Source organism: Phyllobates terribilis, unplaced genomic scaffold (assembly GCF_046119375.1).
Source record: "Phyllobates terribilis strain yellow unplaced genomic scaffold, ASM4611937v1 Scaffold_2__4_contigs__length_985480577, whole genome shotgun sequence".
Lineage (NCBI taxonomy): Eukaryota > Metazoa > Chordata > Amphibia > Anura > Dendrobatidae > Phyllobates > Phyllobates terribilis.
This window is the reverse complement of record NW_027362762.1, coordinates 608,908,854-608,928,095: the sequence shown is the minus strand read 5'-3', so window position 1 is coordinate 608,928,095 and position 19,242 is coordinate 608,908,854. Positions and strand designations below refer to the sequence as shown.

The 19,242-nt window shown below is 44.3% G+C and overlaps 1 protein-coding gene across 1 annotated transcript in view; it reads right to left on the bottom strand.

Moving 5' to 3' along the window:
* The window catches only part of ITPR3 (inositol 1,4,5-trisphosphate receptor type 3), a 373,063-nt gene that overhangs the window by 96,992 nt on the left and 256,829 nt on the right, over nucleotides 1–19,242 (bottom strand). The window lies entirely within an intron of this gene.

Below are 19,242 nucleotides of genomic sequence, written 5' to 3'. Positions count from 1 at the left end.
CGTTAAAGGAATTTAGGTAAACCAGCAGTTACAGCAAATAATCAAATGGCTTATTCTAATTGGGTAGTTGCCAAATAACCACAGCTACCCGATCAGGTGCTATGGAAAACTACTCAATTTCTTTGTATTAATTTTGATAAATCTTCTTCATTGTGTTCTGCACAGTGAAGCGGCCAGAGGGGGATGGGGCATACATAGGCAGTCCCTTTTATTGTTTTATAACTGCCGTGCTATGTACCATACTCACAGTCACACTCGGTGACTCCGTCCTTGCAAATCATGCTATTCATGCCCACCAAAGCATGATAGCAAGACTTGCACGTTGATTAGTCTGGGGAAAGCAATGCCCCTTAATTAGTCACCCACTAATTAGCATTTCACCACTGCAGTTATGCTATTTTTTTAGCATATGGAGAAATCAATAATACAATAAAATGGGCTTGTTAAGAAGTCTATAATGGTAACAAAAATAAGTGATGGTGGATTGGGGGTCAGGAAAAGATATAAGGTTCCCTTTAAAGATAGAAGGAAGCAAAATAAGTTAATGAAGTCTGTTACAAATAATCATCACTTTAACAAAGGCTGATCAATAATAAAAAAAAGTTTAGATGCTCTTTTAAGTGTTGTATTAAAATCAGCTAGATAATCAATATAAGCACTAACAAACTGTTTAGTTTTGCATATAACTGGTATTTTTACATTGCTGAAGAATGAACCATTTACTTGGGACACACAACATCCATTACAGCAACATGGAGAAGCGGAACAAACACATCAAAGAGGTCACACAGTACAGTTTCAACAAATTCAGCGCCATTTGCTAAATGGAACTTTATATCAATATGCTTTGAACTTGAATTAACTCTTTACATGTGTGAGTTCCAAAGATCCTTGGTTGCTATTCATGGGTTTCATATTCTCCGCTACAACATTTATCAATTTTTTAGCCTGCCCTTCTGAGAGCTGAGATACAAGTGCATCTCACTAAATTAGAATATCATCAAAAAGTTAATTTATTTCAGTTCTTCAATACAAAAAGTGAAACTCATATTATACACAGTCATTACAAACAAAGTGATCTATTTCATGTGTTTATTTCTGTTAATGTTGATGATTATGGCTTACAGCCAATGAAAACACAAAAATCATTATCTCAGTAAATTACAATAAATAACAAAAAACACCTGCAAAGGCTTCCTAAGCGCTTAAAAAGGTCCCTAAGTCTGTTTCAGTAGGCTCCACAATCATGGGGAAGACTGTTGACTTGACAGATGTACAGAAGGCAGTCATTGACACTAAGTAAATGCAAAGTAAATTTTGCATTTCATTTGGAAATCAAGGTCCCAGAGTCTGAAGGAAGAGTGAAGAGGCCACAATCCAAGCTGCTTGCAATCTAGTGTGAAGTTTCCACAATCTGTGATGGTTTGGGGAGCCATGTCATCTGCTGGTGTAGGTCCACTGTGTTTTATCAATTCCAAAGTCAGCGCAACCGTCTACCAGGTAATTTTAGAGCACTTCATGCTTCCCTCTGCTGACAAGCTTTTTGGAGATGGAAATGTCATTCTCCAGCAGGACTTGGCACCTGTCCACACTGCCAAAAGTACCAATACCTGGTTTATAAACAGTATCACTGTGCTTGATTGGCCAGCAAACTCACCTGACCTTAACCCCATAGGGAATATATGGGGTATTGTCAAGAGGAAGATGAGAGACACTAGACCCAACAAGGCAGATGAGCTGAAACTACTATCAAAGCAACCTGGGCTTCCATAACACCTCAGCAGTGCCACAGGCTGATCGCCTCCATGCCACGCCACATTGATGCAGTAATTGATGTAAAAGGAGCCCCGACCAAGTATTGAGTGCATTTACTGAACATACATTTCAGTAGGACAACATTTCGGATTTTAAAAACATTTTTCTAACTGTTACTAAAAAGTAATTTACTGGGATAATGACTTTTGTGTTTTCATTGGCTGTAAGCCATAATCATCAACATTAACAGAAATAAACACTTGAAATAGATCACTCTGTAATGACTCTATATAATATAGGAGTTTCACCTTTTGTATTGAAGAACTGAAATAAATTGACTTTTTGATGATATTGTAATTTAGTGAGAGGCACCTGTACATCTTCCCACGTTGTGAGTTAGTTTACATTCACTGTGCTTCTTTTGTATGTGAGCTGTACAGGTGGTTTTCACTTGTTGAACTCATTAGTTCTATACCTGGGTGTGGTTGTATCTCATTTGTAGTGTTTGGGCTTGTGCCGACTTCATTCATTTGTTCAGATAATACAGTACTATGATCACTGTCAGCTTTCTCTTCTGTTCATGTCATCACATTATCTTTCAGGACTTCGGAAAAAGAAACACTGATGCACTGTCTGTTTTGGGGTTTGTCAATATATACCTTTTGCCTCCAGGGCTTTGTATTAGGAGAAGTGGTTTTGAAGCTGTGGTATAACTTTTTTTTAGAAAGAAGTGCCCCTGTAGCCTTGAATTTAATGCAGCATTCACATGTTACAGAATGTGGACAAGTGGACATTATAACATCCTTTGTCTGTTCCATTTTTACAGTTCTTTAACATGCTGTAGCTTCCAATCATCCTGGATTCAGTGGGACTGTCCTAATTTGAGGGCTCAGTTCTGCCACGTCAGGGCTTTGTCCTGGTATTTCTCACCTCTCTCCAATGTCTTCATCGCTCTGTAGCTTCTCCTCCTCGTGGGGGGAGGGCCACATCTCTCCATACTTACATAAATTAATAATAATAATCTTTTTATTTATATAGCGCCAACATATTCCGCAGCGCTTTACAATTCAGACAATTTACAGATATTATTGGCACTGTCCCCATTGGCACTCACAATCTACATTCCCTATCAGTATGTCTTTGGAGTGTGGGAGGAAACCGGAGAGCCGGGGGGAAACCCACGCAAACACAGGGAGAACATACAAACTAAATTAAGCTATAATAGTCACATTTCTTCTCCTGTGATTGGTTCTCGCCAGGAAAACTCAAACTCCTGTCTCCATGTTCTCAGGCAGCAGATCTAGCTAGGAGCCACAGCCCATAATGATAAATATAAGAGAATTTGGTAATCTTGAGATGTATTGCAGACAGTAAACTCAGAAACGGATTATACATGTACATTGCATACAGCAGTGTACTTCTTTGTACTTGTGCACTGAGCAGAAGAAAAAGGTCAGATTTTTTTTTGTTCCTATAAAACTACTAAAAATAATAAAAAGCAATTACAAAAATTTAAATTTCTCTTTTTTTTTGTGAGTCTCCCAAGAGCACAAACCCACAACCTTCAACATTACAGGAAGAAGCTAAAGCTACTGACCCACAGGCTCTGGTGATGTTACTGGGAGAATTTTGTATACTTGATCTTTATTACTCCACAGACAGAATAAGTAGAGATCTGACTCCACAGATAGATTACATAGAGACACATCTGTACATAGCAGTGTATTTTTATGTCTCTGTATTCTAGAGAGAGAATAAAATACATTTTATTTTCTTCCTATGAAATTACTAAAAAATAATGAAAAACAATTATAATAATATCAGTTTTGATTTGCTTTTTAGAAAAATAATAAACATGACAAATCAGCATATTTGATGTCCCTGTAATCGTAACAACTCGCACAACACAGTGATCAGATTATTTACAGGTATCAGTAAATGGCTTAAAAAATGGTGTGATTGATATTCTCTCTCTATTAAACCCATTAAAAATGTAATAAAAATGTAATGATGAGTTCATGTTCACACGTAGCGTAAATCCTGCGTTTTTTCTACTGCTTTTTTTCCTGCACATATTCTATGTACTCACCAAACGACCAAATAACAATCTTCTCTGATTATTGCAGATTTGCAGGGCTGTGGAGTCGGAGTTGGTATAAAATGGACAGACTCCAACTCCTAAAATATATAATAAATTGGGTACAACAGTTCAATGTAGTTTGTGGGGAATATTTTTTTCATAAGAATTTGGGAAAGTTATGAAATGTCGTATAAATGTCTGTCCTATTCCTGATCTAAGGGTCTAGACTTTTAGCGGAGATGAATCTGTGCTACAGTAAATTTATCACTTAAACACAAGCCATGTATGAGGGAGTCGTGGAGTCGGAGTCATGGAAATTGAGGAGTCAGAGTCGGAGGTTTGGCTTACCGACTCCACAGCCCTGTGGATTTTTCTTGTTTCTTTTATGCGTGTTCACCTATATTTAATGCATTTTTGGTGCAGATGTGAATCTGCGTTTTTATACTTTTTTTTCCATTGCGTTTTTTTCAGGCTCCACATATAAAGAAAAAAGTACCAAACCGCAGAATACAGCAGCATGTGATTTTTCCTGAGCGTTTCTGCATCTCCCTGGCAGAACAATGCGGATTTTAAATGCGTTTTTCAGCCGCGGACAAGCGTTTGTCACGCGTTTTGCACATGCGTTTTCGCATGTGGGTTATCAAGCGCTTTTCCAAGCAATTTTAGCATCACTTGGAAAAGTGCTTGACAACTTGGTCACACTATATAAATCCATGGACACAGGCATGGATTTTATATAGTGTGACCAAGTTAGTTAAAAAAAAAGAATAAAAATGGTAAAAAAACATTATACTTACCTTCCGATGGCTCCCGGTCTCCTTCTCCGGTCTCCATGGTAGCTTGCGGTGGTGTAAAAGGACCTTCCATGACGTCATTTAGTCATGTGACAGGTTACGCGACCGCCGACGTCAGCGGTCGCGTGACCCGTCACATGACTAAATGATGGCATGGAAGGTCTTTTTAGACCATCGCGAGCCGCCGGGGAGCCAGGACGCATCACTAAGGAGACCGGGGGCCATCAGAAAGGAAGTATAATGTTTTTTTTTTATTTTAAATTCTTTTTTTTTACAGGTACTATGGTACAAGTGTCTGGGGGAGAGTCTTCGCACATTGAATCGCTTAATATCCGCATGTGCACATGTAGTCATGAGGATATTATGCGATTCAATGCAAGTCAATGGCGGCAAAAGCCGGATTTTGGTAAGAACTTACCTGTAAAATCCTTTTCAGCGAAGGAAGGAAGGGAGACACAGATTCTCTACTTCGTGGGTAGGCGGAGCCCCATAGGATAGTCACCTCAGATTGGAAAAGACGACCGGCCCCTCCAGTATATAGGCTCCTCCTACTCCCATGTTCATCAGTCCGTACACAAGCTAAGGAAGAGCAGACCAACCAGCAGAACAACATATCCCCTTCTGAAATTTCAGAAATGAGAGAAAACAGGTTATGTAATAGAAACACACAGTCTTAGGCATACCCCATTGGACCTGACAACTGTGTAGAGCTGGCGAAACTGGAAGGAGAGCCGTAGAGCGCTAAACCCAGTCCAGAAGATCGACATCAGGAAGGAGACGCGCTGCATCTAGCAACACAAAAAAACACTTCTGCCCTGGGAGGGTGCTGTGTCTCCCTTCCTTCCTTCGCTGAAAAGGATTTTACAGGTAAGTTCTTACCAAAATCCGGCTTTCAGCAGCAGAAGGGAAGGAAGGGAGACACAGATTCTCTACTTCGTGGGACGTGCTAAAGCAGTACCTACTTAAGGGTGGGAAATAGAGGCAGAAGCCTCCATACCCCAAAACTTAGGCAAGAGCGCAAACCGCGCTAAAATAACGGAAAACTAAGTAAAGGGATAACTTAAATTACCGCCGCCTGCAGGACCCTGCGTCCCAGGGCCGCATCGGATGAAGCACTTACGTCCACCTTATAAAACTTAGTAAAGGTGTGAACGGAGCGCCAGGTGGCCGCCCGGCAGAGTTGCGCTGCCGAGGCCCCCTGACGAAAAGCCCACAATGAGCCAATGGCTCTCGTGGAATGAGCTTTAACTTTAACCGGACAAGGCTCGCCCTTGAGCCGGTACGCTTCCAGGATAGCTGAACGGATCCACCGAGCTATCGTGTCTTTGGAAGCACGTTGACCACGCCGACGACCTGCCGGAATTATAAAAAGAGAGTCCGACTTCCGAAAACCTTGGGTGATCGTAAGATAGAACTTCAATGCCCGCACTAAGTCCAACGAGTGCAAGGCCCGCTCCCTTGGATTCTTAGGTCCTGGACAAAGAGAAGGCAACACAATGTCCTGATTAATGTGGAATTGTGACACTACCTTAGGCAAAAAATCTTCCCGAGTACGAAGCACCACGCGATCCGGAAAAAATTCCAGAAAAGGAGGTGAGCAAGAAAGTGCTGCCAATTCCGATACCCTTCTGAAAGAGGTGACTGCCACCAAGAAGGCCACCTTCCAAGAAAGTAGTGAAAGTTTAGCAGAATCCATAGGCTCAAAAGCCTATGCTGAAGGGCTTCCAGGACTAGATTAAGCCGCCATGGAGCCACAACTGCCCTCCGTGGCGGAAAAAAGAGCGCACATCCCTACGAGAGGCAATAGCCTTCCTAAAAAGTGCAGAAAGAGCAGATACCTGTCCCCGCACCGTACTAACTGCCAAACCCCTGGCCAGACTAGATTGCAGAAAGGCCAAGAAGTTGGGGATGGAAAAAACCCTCGGGTTTCTTGAGGATCCAGAACACCATGAATAGAAAGACTCCCAAGTTCTGTGATAAATCCTGGACGTAGCTGGACTCCGGGCCGCCCGCAAGGTAGCAATGACCTCGGGCGAAAAACCGCGACGGGTCAAGATCTCGGTCTCAAGAGCCACGCCGTCAAACGAAGGGACCTCAGGTCCGGATGACGAATGGGCCCCTGAGTGAGCAAGTCCGGGTGATGGGGCAGCGGAAACGGAGGTGCCGCCTGAAGAGACACCAGCGTCAAATACCATGTCCTCCGCGGCCAGTCTGGTGCTATCAGAATTATTGATACCCTTTCGAGTTTGATCCGTCTGATCACCAGAGGTAGTAAGGATATCGGTGGAAACGCATAGATCAGCTTGAACTGACTCCACGGGGCCACTAGAGCATCCACCGCCACCGCCTCCGGGTCCCTGTACCTGGACATGAACGTCAGAACCCTGGCGTTCAGCCTGGATGCCATCAAGTCCACCTGAGGAGTCCCCCAACGGGAACACAGCAGAGAAAACACTTCTGGATGGAGACTCCATTCCCCAGGGTCCACTTGCTCGCGACTGAGGAAGTCCGCCGAGATATTCAACACCCCTGGAATGTGAATTGCAGAGATTGCTGGAACTTTGGACTCGGCCCAGACCAGGATCCGAGAGACCTCCGACATGAGACTGGAACTCTTCGTCCCGCCTTGGCGGTTGATGTATGCAACAGCCGTAGCGTTGTCCGACTGGATCCGGACCGGTAGACCGCTCAATAAGACCGCCCAATGTTGGAGGCAGAGAAATATTGCTCTCAACTCCAAAATGTTGATCGGGAGAGACTACTCCTTTGGCGACCAGACTCCCTGAATCCAGAGGTTGTTCCGAACTCCCCCCCAGCCTGTCCGGCTGGCATCGGTTGTCACCACCGACCATCTCGGAGGAAGGAAGGATTTCCCCACGGATAGAGTCTCCGGACGTAACCACCATCCAAGAGATTCTCGCATTCTCGCACCCTGCGGGAGATAATGACCGAGCGATCCAGAGAAGTTAGCGATCGATCCCAATGGGTCAGAATAAGGCTCTGGAGATCCTGGGAATGAAATTGTGCAAATGGTACTGCTTCCATAGTTGCCACCATTTGACCCAGAAGGCGCATGCATTCCCGAAGGGACATTGACAGCGCCGACCTCATAGCCTGGACCAGAAGACGAAGGTTCATCTGTTTGACAGGAGGCAGGGACACAACTGCCCGAACAGTATCGAACTGCATCCCCAGGAAAAGAATGGACTGTGCTGGCTCCAATGACGATTTCTTCCAATTGATCAGCCACCCGAAGTCCATCAGGTACTGAAGGGAGAGATCGCGAGCTGCTATTGCCTCCTCCGCTGTGGGTGACACTATGAACAGGTCGTCCAGGTAAGGGAGGATCGTAACCCCCTGTCTTCGAAGAAGCGCCATGAGAGGAGCCAGAATTTTTGTAAAAACCCTGGGAGCTGAGGCCAACCCGAAAGGCAGGGCCACAAACTGGTAATGGGTTTGACCTATAGCGAAACGCAAGAAACGCTGGTGAGCCCTGCCGATAGGGATATGCAAATAGGCGTCGCGAATGTCTATGGACACCAAGAAATCGTACTGCGACAGGGTCGCTATCACCGATCGGAGAGACTCCATGCGGAACATCCGTGTCCGGACATAAATATTCAAATCCCTGAGATCCAGCACCGGACGAAACTTGTCCTCCTTTTTGGGGACCACAAAAAGGTTGGAATAAAAACCCATTCCCTGGTCTTCCGGAGGAACCTGAACCACCACACCCTGCTGTAGGAGAGAGTCGACCTCCTGAAACAGTGCGGCAGCCAGTCTTGGCACGGACGGAATGCCCGTCAGACGAAACCTGTCTGGAGGCAGCGAATGAAACTCTATGAAATAGCCTGCCGACATAACCCGTGTCACCCAGGCGTCTGCTATGTGGGATGCCCAGATTGACCCGAATTGTAGCAGACGACCTCCCACCCGATAGCCCTCGGGGGAATCCCTGGCGTCAGTCAGCCTTAGCGGACTTTTTATCAACCTCCCGTCTGTCCTGACGGGACCGTTGCTTCCAAGGAGTACAGGATTTCTGGGCGGATCTGCAGGAGGATGAGGGACGACCCAATCACCAAGAAGGCTGACTGAATCGTCCCCTGGCCCGAAAGGACCGAAGACCTCTGCTGGGCCCTGTCCTGCCGGCTGTGGATGCCACTGCCTTTTTCCCAGGCAGAGTAACATCCTTAGCTTTAGCTTTGGCAATTAGTTCCGAAAGATCTGAACCAAAGAGCTGACCGCCCTTATATGCCAGACTAAGCAATCCCTGTTTGGATACTGCATCCCCGGTCCACTGTTTAAGCCACAGAGCTCTTCTAATCGTGACTGCCGAAGCCTGAGCCCTGGACAGAATTGAAGCAGTGTCCAGTACTGCATCTCTGCCATAACACATAGCTTCTTCCATTCGCTGAAAAAGCTTTTCCACTTCTGAACGCGAAGTCCCATCCTGCCACGCCGCACGCAGCTGATCCAACCACCGCAGAGAAGCCTCACTGGCCCACATGGCCCCCAAGGCCGCTCGGAAACCATGACCCGCGGCTTCATAGATGGATTTCGCCGCTGACTCCGATCTTCTGTCCAAAGGATCCTGAAGATTGGCTCTCCCTTTAACAGGAAGCAGGGAAAACTTGGTCAGCTGAGATAGAGATATATCCACCTCAGGAGAGGGAACCCAATTAGTAACCATCTCCTTGGCACAGGAATATAGGGCATCAAAAAAACGCGATCCTCGGAAGCGTTTATCCGGACACTGACGCTCCTTCTCCACCGCTTCGTTAAGTTCTTCATGCGCAGGTAATGTAGAACGAACACGGCGCGTCTTCTGATACAGACGGCCCTACCTAGACGGTCTTGTCGGCTCTTCAGACAGCTCTAATACTTCCCGCATGTCCTTAATAAGCCCATCTACGCGACCAGAAAGAGAAACAGAGCGATCCTGTTGATCCTCCTCTTCGGACTCAGAAATTTCATAAACCGAATCTGTTGGTGAATCCGAAGCCTCTGATGCACTCTGCGAGGGAGACAACGCCACTATAGTCTTGCGGCGCTTTTTACCTCGTGGCATTGGGTGTGATCTAGCTGACACCCACTGTCCCAGGAGACTAGAGAGACTATCAATGGAGCGAGTGAGCGCCTCCACCTTATCATCACTGAGCGTTGAACTTGATGTAGTAGAAGGCCTGAGTGTATCAGAGGCGTGCGACTGAACCTGAAACGGATCAGGAGACCGATCCGCACTCCCAGGCCCCTGATCCGACATGCCACCCAAACCAGATGCCAGGATGTACAACAAGGATGGCAAAAAAGTGTGAAAGCTGCACAGCCTGTTTTCAAAACTCACTTTTTTTTTTTTTATATTTTTATTTACTTATTTATTTTTTTTATATATGCGACAGGCTCTGAAGGGTTAAAGCTCACCCTTAGAAAGAGCTACCCCAGAAATGCCGAGCAAAAAATCAATAGGGGGAAACTCCCTTAAACACCATGTGTTTCCCCTAAAGCTCCACTTTTTCAGAAGGGGTTAACATCACAGCAACTATAATACAACACAGCCTAAAAGGTCAGTGAAGTAAATAGCTTTAGGAGAGAAAGCGGCAGTGCTCACGAGGACTCCTAATAAGTAGCCTGGAGAGACAGCACTGACAAAGAACCCCTGCCAGAGGCAGAGGGGACTCACCGGTACTGCGGCGACCGCTCTTCCTAAGTGTGTGGACGGACGGGGAGCAGAGAGCAGGAGGCGCCGCTGGACGCCGGAGGGAGAAGCAGGGACCGCCAGCGCACGCTCAACCAAGCGCTTCCTGCCTAAGTAATGACGGCAGGAAGCCAGGAGACGCTAAGCCACGCCCCCGCTAGGCCACGCCCCCCAGCCTTATTCAAACAACAAAAATGAGGGCAGAAAACTTCCTACCTCTATGAAGGCAGGAAGCAAGTCAATAAAAGCAAGAAAACGCGCGCCAATACAGGGAGCTTCCTGCCTCAATGAAGGCAGGTAGCAAAAACGAAAAAGCATGCGCAAATAAAAATAAAAATTACTGGCCTCTGTCTCAGCTCCCCAGTCAAGGCAGCGTCTGAAATAGACAAGAAACACACAGGCAGTACACTTGCCGTAGCCGTCAAAGATACTCTTTAGACCAAGGAACACTTACCCGGCTGAACGCCACAGGGATCCTCAGGGATGTGTGGCGCCATGGCCCTTTGCTCCCCCCTATGGCGGAGCACGCAGGGACCCTCTCTGATGTGTGGTGTGCGCCTCCGCCAGGGAGCGCCCTGTATCCCCCGGGGCCGGCAGGCATAAGTGGGAACCTCCTCAAGGGGTACACAGAGCTGCCAGGGGAGGGTCAGGGGTCTCAGCAGCGCCGAGACCCCCAGAGACCTCTAGACCATGGGGGGTCCAGGACTCGCTGGATATAAAATAACAACTCTTCTGAGGAGCTGCCGAAGCAGCGACTATCCTCTGAGACCTCAGATAAAAGACTGATGAACATGGGAGTAGGAGGAGCCTATATACTGGAGGGGCCGGTCGTCTTTTCCAATCTGAGGTGACTATCCTATGGGGCTCCGCCTACCCACGAAGTAGAGAATCTGTGTCTCCCTTCCTTCCCTTCTGCTGCTGAAAACGCCGCGCTTATGTAAAATAATTGGTAATGCTGCGGATTTTTCCGCAATAATAATCCACAGGGAAATTTCCGCAGCATGTGCACAGCATGCGGATTATCATTGGGGAACATGGCAGACCTTCTACCAAGCATTTTTTAAGCATTTCTGCGGCGGAATTGCCGCTGTGGAAAACGCTTAAAAAATGCATAGTGGGCACACAGCCTTAGACATCTTTTTAAACTGTGTTCACAAGTAGGGTAAATGTTGCGTTTTTCTGCACAGAAATTCTACTGTGTTTAACTGTCCAAGTGGATGTGATTTCATGAAAACTGCGCTCCCAGTGCATATAAATATGCTACTGAACTGTGCAGTTTTGGTGTTTTTTCTTCTGGAGACTCCTTTGTCTAGCATAAAAAAAGCATGTAAGAAACTGCAGATACATTTTTAAGTGCAGAATCAAAGCTTTTCTGTATTATAAAAAACACCTAAAAATGCAGCTTCACATCTGCACTAAAACGCATCTAGTAAGGGGAAAAGACATAAAAATGCAGCAAAAATGCAATCAGAGAAGATTGTTATTGTGTAGCTTGGTGTTGCACCTGTCGTAAACAAAAACACGATATTTATGCACTGTGTGAACATGGCCTTACATCAAAAAGCCAGATGTCATTGACTGAAACTACATAAAGATGAGAAAGTTCTGGCTGCTACGACTGTGAATGAATGAACAAAAAATAAATCCAAAAGGTCCTAACTAGAGATGAGCAGATGACAAAGATGACGTTGTTCCAGCGCTAGCTAATTAAAAGCCGCGCCGGGGACACTTGATGGTATGAGATTTGTGGGCCTCCCGAACAGCTGCCAGTTACCACTGCCCTGCCTGCTGGACCAGAGTCCTGTGAATTGATCCACTCATCTCTAGTCCTAACTGTCCCAGATACAGAAGACAGTCCGGGATTTGGGTCTACGCCCTTCAGTCTCAGGAGTCTGAATTCCTCTCACTACCAGCACCCTTCTGACATCTTCTCCTGCCAGGATAGAAAGAAATGGTAAATGGGCGTGAATTGAGATATGGCCAGGGCATGGCCAAAATTTGCAACAGCGCACCTCATGATTTGTCCCTCTTTCTGTTCTTCAAAAGCTGGGAGGCATTCCTTAATGCGTTTGGATGTCTATGACCCAGATATTTATGCAGAGGTTTTCTCTCCAGAGTACCCCTTTAATCTTTAGCATTAGCTATATCCCATTTTCCATCCAGGATAGTACAGTTTTTGCCTTGGTGTTTTACAGTGAGTCCTTTAGTTGTTTATACGCTTTACCTATAACTGTCCTTCTTCTAGACTGGTAACTTACAACATGTCTTTTACTGCTATAGTTAAATTCCGTCCATTTTTTAGGGGACACAAAGAATTTATGTACAGTATCTTCTGCATTAATTTAGCTTCCATCAGTAAGATAGATTGTTCCATATTTAATGCACCCATCTTGTAATGTATGATTATTATTTGTCACTTTAAAGGTGCCACTCCAATTTTTGCACATGGATCTGAAACAGTAGCTTTGGCCTTTTTAGCTCCTTTTTTAAAATTGCTCCTTTTGTTCTCTTTTCCATATGTTGCATCTGAAACATGTTATAGTTTCCTTCTTGTGTGCATCTATTGCCAAGATTAATTCCACTGTCACTTTCCATGGAGTCCTGCACAAGTTAATTTCATATCTCATGCCTTGCTTTTAGTGCATCAATCAGTGCACTGTATGCCAGGTAAACTGCATTGCAATGTGTCTGTAACATGACTGTCTTTTTTGTCCTCACCCACAGCTGTTAGTGGCATGATCGCCAAGTCTTTTTTTTTAGTTTCCTTAACAGAAATATCTTGCAATTTAGACTAGATCTCTAATGGAGCTTTTGCATTGCATTCAACATGCCTTTAGCATTGTTCTCATGTCTTATATAGACCAGTTGGTCATCCTTCACTAATAAGCTAGCAGTGGCTCTTGCCTGTGTTTTTCTTGTTCCGTTCTTGATTAATCTATGGTCTCGCTGTAATAATAACCTCTCACAAGTCATCTCTAGATCATAATATTTCCACTTTAAACTTTCATAGGTGTTATTATTCAGTTTGTCCACTGTAAATTTAAGCTCGGAGCTGCCGGCCATTTTCCTTCACTCCTTCGCATGCATCTACTGAGAGTCATACATGTATTCAGGACACAAGAACCTCTGGAAGATTCCTTCAGTCTGTTCCTCAGGCTGTGCTGTACTTTGCTCTTTCTGTTTCACTCCGCAGCTAAGCCCATAACCTTTTGCAAAATGTCAGATTTCAGCTGAATCATCAGCACTCAGACATTGAGGGAGAATGAACTGTTTTACTTGGGACACACAGCAACCATTATCTGCATCATTGCAACATGGAAGATTACAGGGGAAACTGACCAAAAAAAAACAACAAAGAGGTCACGCAGTACAGTATGAAGGACCGCTAACGACAATACGCCATATGCTGGCTACTCGACACAGTCCTTCCACTTCATAACCGTGCAGCTGTTGTAAACTCCAATAAAAGCATAGTCTATGTAGATTAATATGTTAGTCTCTTATACGTAGTGGTAGAAACTATAAGAGGGTTGAAGAGACTAACAGGATAGACATTGACTGTAGCAAAATTCTGTTACAAGAGACAGGCTATGTTAACATTGTTGGGCCACTATGTCCCAATAAATTATTTATTGATTGATTGGTGCCAATTCCTGCTGGTGAAGTGCAGTTTCCTCATTAAGGGGGTAGTGTACGTCAGAAACAAGTAAGATTTCATCCTCATGGATCCTCCTGTTTTTAAATAAATTTCTAATAAAAAGATAGATTATATGGATGGAAGTGCCGGAAAATCCTTTTTTCTTCATTGGTTCTTATGGCATATGTAATATTAGTATTTCGGGCAACAATCACAGAGTGGGCAGTAATTAGGAAGCCTACAAGTATAGCATATGACCAATTTTCCTAGGTTGAACAATCAAATTATTACCCATGAGGGTAGAGTAGTAACACATTGTCTGTGTGTTGTGAGGGAGTCAGAAGCTGATTGGTGCCGAGTGTGGCACTCCATGCTCGTGAAGCCCTAAGAGTTAAGTGAGGTCTCTGATGCTCTGATGCTACGCTAAGGCTTAAGAGACCAGATGTGAGTGGGCATATGACACACAGCAGAAGCACGTGCGAGGGGGCAGAGTATTGTCCATATGAATGATGCAAAAAGGTTTGCAGAAGTATGATGCTTTCTTGGCCTTGTTTCAGAGAATATGAATGCTAAAAGAACCTTTTTCTCCACCCATGGTTATTGGTTGGGTTAAGCCGTTTATTGTCAAACTACTGTGTTTTCACTTTTTAAATCTTAATGACAACCAAAAACATCCAAATGACCTGATCAAAAGTTCACATACCCTGGTGATTTTGGCCTGATAACATGCACAGAATTTGACACAAATGGGTTTGAATGGCTACTAAAGGTAACATCCTCACTTGTGACCTGTTTGGTTGTAATCAGTGTGTGTGTATAAAAGCTGAGTGAGTTTCTGGGATCCAGACAGACTCTTGCATCTTTCATCCAGCCAATGAGGTTTCTGGATTGTGAGTCATGGGGAAAGCAAAAGAATTGTCAACGGATCTACAGGAAAAGGTAGTTGAACTGTATAACACAGGAAAGGGATACAAAAAAAATACAAGGAATTGATAATGCCAGTCAGCAGCGTTCAAACTATGATTAACAAATGGAAAATCAGGGGCTCTGTAAAAACCAAACCACGGTCAGGTAGACCAAAAAAAAATTTCAGCCACAACTGCTAGGAAAATTGTTTGGGATGCAAAGAAAAACCCACATATAACATCAGCTGAAATTCAGGACTCTTTGAAAACTAGCGGTGTGGCTATTTCAAGATGCACAATAAGGAGGCACTTGTAGAAAAATGGGCTGCATGGTCGAGTTGCCAGAAGAAAGCCATTACTGTGCAAATGCCACAAAGTATCTCGCCTACAATACGCCAAACAGCACAGAGACAAGCCTCAAAACTTCTGGAACAAGGTAATTTGGAGTGATGAGACCAAAATTAAACTTTTTGGCCACAACCATAAACGTTACATTTGGAGAGAGGTCAACAAGGCATATGATGAAATAAACACCATTCCTACTGTAAAGCACGGAGGTGGATCTCTGATGTTTTGGGGATGTGTGAGCTACAAAGGCACAGGAAACTTGGTAGCAGTTAAAGGAAAGATGAATGCAGCACGCTATCAGCAAATACTGGAGGCAAATTTGCACTCATCAGCCCAGAAGCTGCGCATGGGACGTACTTGGACGTTCCAACATGACAACGATCCAAAACACAAGGCCAAGTCGACCTGTCATTGGCTACAGCAGAACAAAGTGAAGGGTCTGGAGTGGCCATCTTAGTCTCCTGACCTCAATATCATTGAGCCACTCTGGGGAGATCTCAAGCGCGCAGTTCATGCTAGACAGCCCAGGAATTTACAGGAACTGGAGGCTTTTTGCAAAGAAGAATGGGCAGCTTTACCATCTGAGAAAATAAAGAACATCATCCACAACTACCACAAAAGACTTCAAGCTGTCATTGAGGTTAGAGGGGGCAATACACAGTATTAAGAACTTGGGTAAGTGAACTTTTGATCAGGGTCATTTGGATGTTTTTGGTTGTCATTAAGATTTAAAAAGAGAAAACACAGTAGTTTGACAATAAATGGCTTCACCCAACCAATAACCATGAGTGGAGAAAAAGTTTTTTTGTTTTTTGTTATCAGTCATATTCTCTGAAACAAGGCCAAGAAAGCAAAATATCTGCCGGGGTATGTAAACTTTTGAGTACAACTGTATATATACAGTGGGGAAAAAAAGTATTTAGTCACCCAACAATTGTGCAAGTTCTCCCACTTAAAAAGATGAGAGAGGCCTGTAATTGACATCATAGGTAGACCTCAACTACGAGACACAAAATGAGAAAATAAATCCTAAAAATCATATTGTCTGATTTGGAAAGAAATTTTTTTCAAATTTTGGTGGAAAATAAGTATTTGGTCAATTACAAGCAAGATTTCTGGCTCTCACAGACCAGTAACTTCTTCTTTTAAGAGGCTCCTCTGTCCTCCACTCATTACCTGTAGTACTGGCACCTGTTTGAACTTGTTATCAGTATAAAAGACACCTGTCCGCAACCTTAAACAGTCACACTCCAAACTCCACTATGGTGAAGACCAAACAGCTGTCGAAGGATGCCAGAAACAAAATTGTAGCCCTGCACCAGGCTGGGAAGACTGAATCTGCAATTGGTGTGACAAAATTAACTGTGGGAGCAATAATTAGAAAATGGAAGACATACAAGACCACTGATAATCTCCCTCGATCAGGGGCTCCACACAAGATCTCACCCTGTGGGGTCAAAATGATCTCAAGAACGGTGAGCAAAAATCCCAGAACCACACAGGGGGGCCTATTGAATGACCTGCAGAGAGCTGGGACCAACGTTACACAGGCTACCATCAGTAACACACTATGCCACCAGTGACTCAGATCCTGCAGTGCCAGACGTGTCCCCCTGCTTAAGCCATTACATGTCCGGGCCCATCTAAAGTTTGCTAGAGAGCATTTGGATGATCCAGAAGAGTATTGGGAGAATGTCATATGGTCAGATGAAACCAAAGTAGAACTGTTTGATAGAAACACAACTCGTCGTGTTTGGAGAAGAAAGAATGCAGAGTTGCATCCAAAGAACACCATACCTATTGTGAAGCTTGGGGGTGGCAACATCATGCTTTGGGGCTGTGTCTCTGCAAGGGACCAGGGCTGACTGATCCGTGTACATGAAAGAATGAATGGGGCCATGTATCAAGAGATTTTGAGTGCAAACCTCCTTCCATCAGCAAGGGCATTAAAGATGAAACGTGGCTGGGTCTTTCAGCATGACAATGATGCCAAGCACACCACCAGGGCAACGAAGGAGTGGCTTCGTAAGAAGCATTTCAAGGTCCTGGATTGGCCTAGCCAGTCTCCAGATCTAAACTATATAGAAAACCTTTGGAGGGAGTTGAAAGTCCGTGTTGCCCAGCGGCAGCCCCAAAACATCACTGTTCTAGAGGAGATCTACACGTAGGAATGGGCCAACATACCAGCAACAGTGTGTGCCAACCTTGTGAAGACTTACAGAAAACGTTTGACCTCTGTCATTGTCAACAAAGGATATATAACAAAGTATTGAGATGAACTTTTGTAATTGACCAAATACTTATTTTCCACCAAAATTTGAAAAAAAATTATTTCCAAATCAGACAATGTGATTTTCAGGATTTGTTTTCTCCTTTTGTCTCTCATAGTTGAGGTCGACCTATGATATCAATTACAGGCCTCTCTCGTCTTTCTAAGTGGGAGAATTTGCACAATTGGTGGCTGACTAAATACTTTTTTTCCCCACTGTACAAGTAAGCACTACATGGCGGATTACAGTAATAGGGTTAATATAGTATATTATAACACAGCAATGCAACTAAATACAATATCTATGCAACGCTCTATTACATGAACTGTTCTTGTTATCTAGCAGTTAAAAGTAGTTTTCCCACGAATGAAAGTTCGTTTTAATCAACAGTTCTTGGAATAATAATAATTTCCACAATTGGATGTGTGTAAATAAAATGTTCCTGTGGTGAGATAATCTTATAAATGTGCCCCTGCTGTGTACTGTGTAATGGCCGTGTCTGACTGTACAGGAACATGGTCTGGTCATACCACAGCTCCTGGACAGAGGGGGAAGCAAAAAAATAAACAGACATTACAGCACAGGATCTCGGCTGATTCTTTTTGTGAGGTAAAACATTTCCCTGCCTGTTTTTAAGCAATTTTTTACTTCAAAGAAAAAATCAGCTGTGATCCCCTGCTGTAATGTCTGTATAGTCTTTTGCTTCCACCCCTGCCCAGGAGCTGTGGTATGATCAGACCATGTTCCTGTATTGTCAGACACAGTCATTACACAGTACACATCGGGGCATATTTATAAGATTATCTCAGCACAGGAACATTTTATTTAAACACATCCAATTGTGGAAGTTATTATTATTCCAAGATCTATTGATTAAAATGAACTTTTGTTCATGGGAAAATCCCTTTAAATTGTTAATGCATTTATGTCTCAACTTCATGGACGGCACTCTCAGTACTAGGCCTGTCCCTTTTGTAGTCTTTGTAAGCACCTCTAATCGTTACACTTGCCCTAGCAGGGGTCATCGGTATTTCCTGCTAGGCCACAAGTCCTTGCTATGCGAGTCACTGGGTATACAGTGTGCTCGTAGCACTGGCCATCTCTGTTCCCTGAAGCACGGCCCCAGCCCATACCCTGTACCGTACGTATGCGCTGGAAGTAACGGCCCACAAGAACAGTCATCTGCTACAACCGGATCGTCTCCCGAGCCTGGTTCAGATCTGGTCACATTCTTCTACTGGCGCGGGGTACGGATCTTCTACTGTTGCTGCTTACAGTCACGAATCTTCCTATCAGCTCAGGTCACCAATCTTCCTCTCAGCACAGGCCTTCTCTGGCATCTGATCACTACCGGGCTCTACTGTGGCGATGGTGGCTGTAAGCCCACCTAACAGTCACACGACCTGTCCTGGTCCAGGTTCTGGCACCAACTGTAACGTTTCAGCCCAGCCAAGCCTTTTATAATTAGTCACTGCGACACTGGTGTCACCTGACCTGGTCTCATCTTTTCATCTTTAAACTCTTCCTCTGGGAACATAGGTTCCCACTAAAAGGTTCCTACTACTGTAATTCTTTCTTTACTTTAACTTTTGCCTTTGACCAGCAGACGCCGATGTTTGCTTGCAATTACTCAGCTAGGCATGAACTTCAAATGTCCACTTCCTTTCAAAATAACATTGCTGGAACACTGCAATGTGCCACTTTTGTCTTATCCGTTAACTGGGTCTTATAATTTGGGAATTACAAATTTACATTATT